The sequence below is a fragment of the Barbus barbus genome, assembly GCF_936440315.1.
Source record: "Barbus barbus genome assembly, chromosome: 2".
NCBI lineage: Eukaryota > Metazoa > Chordata > Actinopteri > Cypriniformes > Cyprinidae > Barbus > Barbus barbus.
In genome coordinates this window covers 38,277,712-38,283,356 of record NC_136730.1, presented here as the reverse complement: position 1 = coordinate 38,283,356, position 5,645 = coordinate 38,277,712, and the positions used below count along the sequence as shown (strand labels likewise).

At 37.5% G+C, this 5,645-nt stretch overlaps 1 pseudogene across 1 annotated transcript; it reads left to right on the top strand.

Annotated features, from left to right (window-relative positions):
• The first annotated feature begins 1,060 nt into the window (after positions 1–1,060).
• Positions 1,061–3,200, top strand: LOC306888405 (trace amine-associated receptor 13c-like; annotated as a pseudogene). Its single transcript has 2 exons — positions 1,061–1,274; positions 2,327–3,200. The product of its transcript is annotated as a trace amine-associated receptor 13c-like (transcript).
• The last annotated feature ends 2,445 nt before the right edge of the window (positions 3,201–5,645 follow it).

The following is a 5,645-nucleotide window of genomic DNA, read 5'->3' as shown; positions in this document are numbered from 1 at the left end:
CCAATTGTGCTCTTAAGTTAAATACAATTAGGAGTTTGTTAAAATAGCACTTTAAAATAACAATACTATATGAACGATAGAAACAGTGATGCTTGCCAAAGCAAACATCTTTAATAGCTACTGGGACAAAGACATTTCCTATAGAGCCTCGCCAATTACATTGTCTCACAACAACAGTGGAGCAATTTTTACACCTTACTATGAAGCCTGTATTCATCATTTTTGTTTCTCCCACTTTATCTATTTATGTGGCAGTACAAAGAGCATCACAGGAGACACTGCAAAATGCATTCTCTAAATCAGTGTTTTTGTCTTATTCCAGTACAAAAAATCTAAACATTATCAAAATACATAAAAGAACAATTTGCTAAGGGTTTTAGTGAGGACTGTTTAAAAAATTGATCTTATTTACCATGTATCCAAATTGTAGTATCTTTCTAAAAAGATTGTATGTAAAACATGCTGCAGTACTACCTCAAAAAAGTCAATATGCACTGTATAAAAATGTATCCATTAGACTACTGTATAAAAGTGTAAACACAATTACAAGGTAAGTATATGTAGAAAATTTAATAACATTAATAAGTACAAGCGTTGGCCAAATGCACCTACATTTCTCTGTGTACTTTTCAGTATAAGCTAAATATACTTAGAGTAAATTCAATTAAGATACTACCACTATTATTTTAATAGAAGTATATTAATGAGACTATAAGACATTATTAACTTAAATCTATTGTTAAATGTTTGGCAATCCACCTTGAATATTCTCCCTGTGTATATTTGCCCTTACCCATTCTACATAATATTGGAGACTGATTTGTAAGCACACGTTTGCACAGGCTTGTTATCATCAACATTATGCTGAATTGTGCAAACCGTGCATATTCTCTTCTCTGCTCTTTTACAGGGTTGTTATCCATGGCTAACAAAAGAACCACCCAAAATACTGACTTGACTTATGTATATCACTGCCTGTTAGAGGCTTGAAGACTGTACCAAGGCTTGACTACTGGCCATCTTTAGTGTACCCAGGAATCCAGGACCTCAATTTGGGATAATGGAGACTGCTAATCAGACAGCAAGTGAATCTCAAGGTGCAGGACAAACGTTGGCACCTCTTTGCACAGCCCGCTGCTGTGGACTACTAAACCGAACACTGGTGGTTATGTTCATGGTTAGCCTGGCCTTTGCCATTGTGGTGGGAAACGTGGTGACGCTTACTGTTTTCATGCAGACCCGGCATTCTCAAACACCACAGGGCTACCTCAAAGGTAACAACAATAATGTACATATAGAATATGTTCAGGATGGCACGCAAATGTATCCTACACTGCGGTGTGGGTTATCTTTGATTAATATTTAAATTTGTTTGATGATCTGAAACATTAAAGTGTGACAAACATGCAAAAAAAAAAAAATCAGGAAGGGGGCCAACACTTTTTCACACCACTGTATGAAAGCAGTGTGTATATTTACATATATGTAAAAAGGTGCATTTGGCCAATATATATATATATATAATTTTTTTTTTTTTTGATGAAATCTGAGAGCTTTCTGACCATGCATAGAAAGCAACGCACCATATCCAAGGTCCAAAAAGGTAATAAGGACATCAATAAAACAGCTTCATAAAATTAAGTTTAAACCACTGATGTCACATGGACTATTTTAATGATGTCCTTACTAACTTTCTGGGCCTTGAACATGGTAGTTGTGTTGCTGTCTATGCAGGGCCAGAAAGCTTTCAGATTTCATCAAAAATATCTTAAAGAAATAGTTTACCCCAAAATGAAAATTCTGTCATTAATTGCTCACTCTCGTGTCATTCCAAACCCGTAAGACCTTCATTCATCTTCTGAACACAAATTAAGATATTTTTGATGAAATCTGAGAGCTCTCTGACCCTGCAAAGACAGCAACGCAACTGCATTGTTCCCAGTCCCAGTAATGTAGCAAGCACATCGGTAAAACTGTTCATGTGACATCAGTGGCTCAACCTCAGTTTTGCGAAGCTACGAGAATACTTTTTGTGCACAAAGAAAACAAAAATAACATAATTTGACAACAATTCTCCCAAGTTACTGTCTTCTGCCATTTTGCAGAGTACCACGACACATGTACCCGCTTTCCCCATAATTTAATCAACGTTTGATTAACGCTGATTAGCGATATTTACTGTATATTCAGCATGCGCATGCTTTCCAAATTTATCCGGTGCCACACTCAGTTACGTCAGGTCCAGCATGAATGCACAAAGAAAAAGTTCAAAGAAATAGTTTGGTGAATTCTGAGCAATTTGCTATATTTTATATTTGTCTTGCAGTGTCCCTGGCCTTCGCTGATATGATGGTTGGAGTCTTGGTGGTGCCATTTTCTGTATACACTGAAATCTCTCTGATGGTGACCAACACTCCACCGCTGTGGTACCAGGGCATTTCAGCGGCCTCACTGGAGGGTGAATCAGGACCTTGGCAACCCTGCATGCTGATAGGTCCAGTTTATGCTGGATGCACTTTTGTCTCAATTAGTACCATCTTTCTGATGACAGTGGAGCGCAGTGTGGCAATCCTGCGTCCTCTGCATAAAGACATTCTTGTGACGCGGCATCGCACCCTGTTCCTAATTCTCTTGTCCTGGGCTGGCAGCTTCTTACTGGCAATGGCTCCACTCATGCTAAGCAACAGTTTCACACTGGAGTACAATGAATGCAGCCGCATGTGCAACTATGCACCTTACTAATCGGACATCAGTTGCCTCCAGATGCAAACATCCTTCTGCTGTTTCCAGCCTTTGACTTCAGTTTACTTGGTGGGACATTAGCAGTCAATATTCTGTCCTTCACTAGTATCCGCCGATACTCCCGCAAACGGAAGCTGCTCTCTGAGGGAAGTCTTGGCACGGATGCAGGAGCCAGCGGGTGTCCCCACAGACCCTCTTTTTCTGATATCAAAGCAGCTAAAACCATTGGAATCCTCACCTTTGCCTTCACAGCCTCGTTCTCTCCTATCGCAGTATTTGTGCTGGGGAACGTAGTGGGATACACCTGGTGCAACTTCTCCTTTTTTGCATTCTGGATTCTGACAAGCAATAGCTGCTGCAATGTAATTATTTATAGTGTGCGGGACCACCGTTTTAGGAAAGGGCTGACTCTGCTCTTTCAGCGGGACAGAGCACAGCCTCACCCAGAGAAAAGCTGAGATTGTTTGGACAAGAGCTCGGCAAAGGCTGGCACTGACTTCACTTTCTTTACCTCCCGTCACTTTCGCCTTGAGAGATTAAGAATTTGCTTTTCAAGATCTCTTTCACAAATGGATCAGGGACAACAATAAACATCATTCCAGGGATTGTGGCAGTTGTCATTATGTTTTACAGAGAATTATAGTCTTTATTAGCATATCCCTGCAGTTATTTATTTTTATTCAGATGTACGTATATATATGAAATACAGAGACATGCCTTATTGATTATTGCATTGCATATTCAGCATAAATCTGTAAAATATGTATGCGAGACATTTTTGAATGTGATTTATAAAAACAATTAACATTTTGAAAGAGTTCTATTTGTACCTAATCTGGCTCCAAAAAAAGTAGTAGTAGTAGGTGCAATTAGGTAAGTCCACATAAACAAACCACATGACCTTCTCATGTACAATCACATGTTAAAATCACATGTGAAATATGTGGAACACGTGTGAAATGTGGTTTTGGAATGTTTTCATGTTGTGAATGTGTGAAACCCATGTGATCACATATGAACACGTGAACGTGTGGGCTTTTTTTCTGTAAGGGATTGACTTGAATGATACAGCAGAGGTACCCTTTGTTTATAAAAATAAAAATACAATATTTTAGATTGTTCTTTCCATTTTTAGATTTTCATTTCTAATAAAAGAAAATTGTTATAAAATAAATAATTATAATTAAGTGAAAAAAATACAATGTGTAAGTAGATAACCTTTGTAACCAGCTGACACCCTTAACACTGTGAAGTACATAATCAGTGCTACATTATTGATAGAATGAGACTTCAGAATTTTTAATAAACATTTTGAACCAAATGTATCCCTTGTGTTCACTGAGTGTGGATAATAGTAGGTGACAGGGCTAAAAGTCTGTCAGTCTTCTGTTTAAATATTCACAGCTTCGGCAGCAGAACCACATAAAGCTACTCAGAATACACACTGACTGCCTCAGGCTGTAACTTGTCCCTCACTTTCAAAGGCTAGATAAAAAATAAATATGTTGTAAATAAATAAATAAATACACATCACTATGGGTTGATTCTACAATTTAGAAACACCACTGAAAACATATTTTAATCTACAGATATATTTAAAATGCATGTAATAAATAAAAATACAGTATTTTCTTAAACTTCAAAATCAAATAAAATCTACTTACTACTCAAGCAGTTTTTAACTCGTAGTCTCTTAAATAATCCAACGTGTTCTGCTTGAGACTCATGGTGTGCAATATCTGTGAAGACTCACACACAGCCGTTTCTGCACAGTTTTTATAATGCCATGTCCAAATACCCACACTTAAAATAAATGTCTGAATGTCTATTCAATTCTGAATGTCTATTCAACAGATGACACAATTGAATAATTTAATTTGTAGTACTTTTAATTAAGTGATAAAAACAGTTGCAACTCTAAAAAAAAAATAATAAAAAAAATACACACTCATCTTTGCACCAATAAAATGTGCAACACTTTATTATTTTACTACCAAATTATATGCAATATCTAATTATCATTCATATTTACCTTACACTAGAAAGGTTTCCATGACATCTCGGTAGATTAGAATAGTTAGTTTAGAGAGTGTGGATTTAATGTGCTTTGGCATTTTTAGGACCTGGGACGGTCTTGTTGTGCACTTACATCCTTACACACACTCACAAGTGGCCAAGACAACAAATGTGGATATTTGGTCAGGCTCAAAGTACAACCCGAATTCCGGAAATGTTTTTTAAATTTCAATAAAATGAAAACTAAAAGAATTTCAAATCACATGAGCCAACATTTTATTCACAATAGAACACAGATAACATAACAAATGTTTAAATTGAGAAATCTTACAATTTTATGTATACAGGTCTCAGGTTATACAGGCCTCAAAAAAGTTGGGACGGGGGGGCATGTTTAGCATCTCTTCTTTTCAAAAAAGACGCCTGGGCATCGAGGTTATGAGTTTCTGGCGTTTTGGTGTTGGAATTTGGTCCCATTCTTACCTGATATAGGTTTCCGTATTCACTTATGCAACCCATACCATCAGAGATGCTGGCTTTTGAATTGAACGCTGATGACACGCTAGAAGGTCTCCCTCCTCTTTAGCCCGGAGGACACGGCATCCGTGATTTCCAACAAGAATGTCAAATTTGGACTCGTCTGACCACAGAACACTTTTCCACTTTGAAACAGTCCATTTTGAATGGGCCTTGGCACACAGGACACGATGGTGCTTCTGAAGCATGTTCACATATGGCTTCCTTTTTGCACGATAGAGCTTTAGTTGGCATCTGCAGATGACACAGCAGATTGTGTTTACTAACAAATCTCATCAACTTTGTAGACTTTGAAAAGGCCTTTGACAGTGAGGACAGGAAAGCTGTCTGGAATCTAATGGTATGGGATC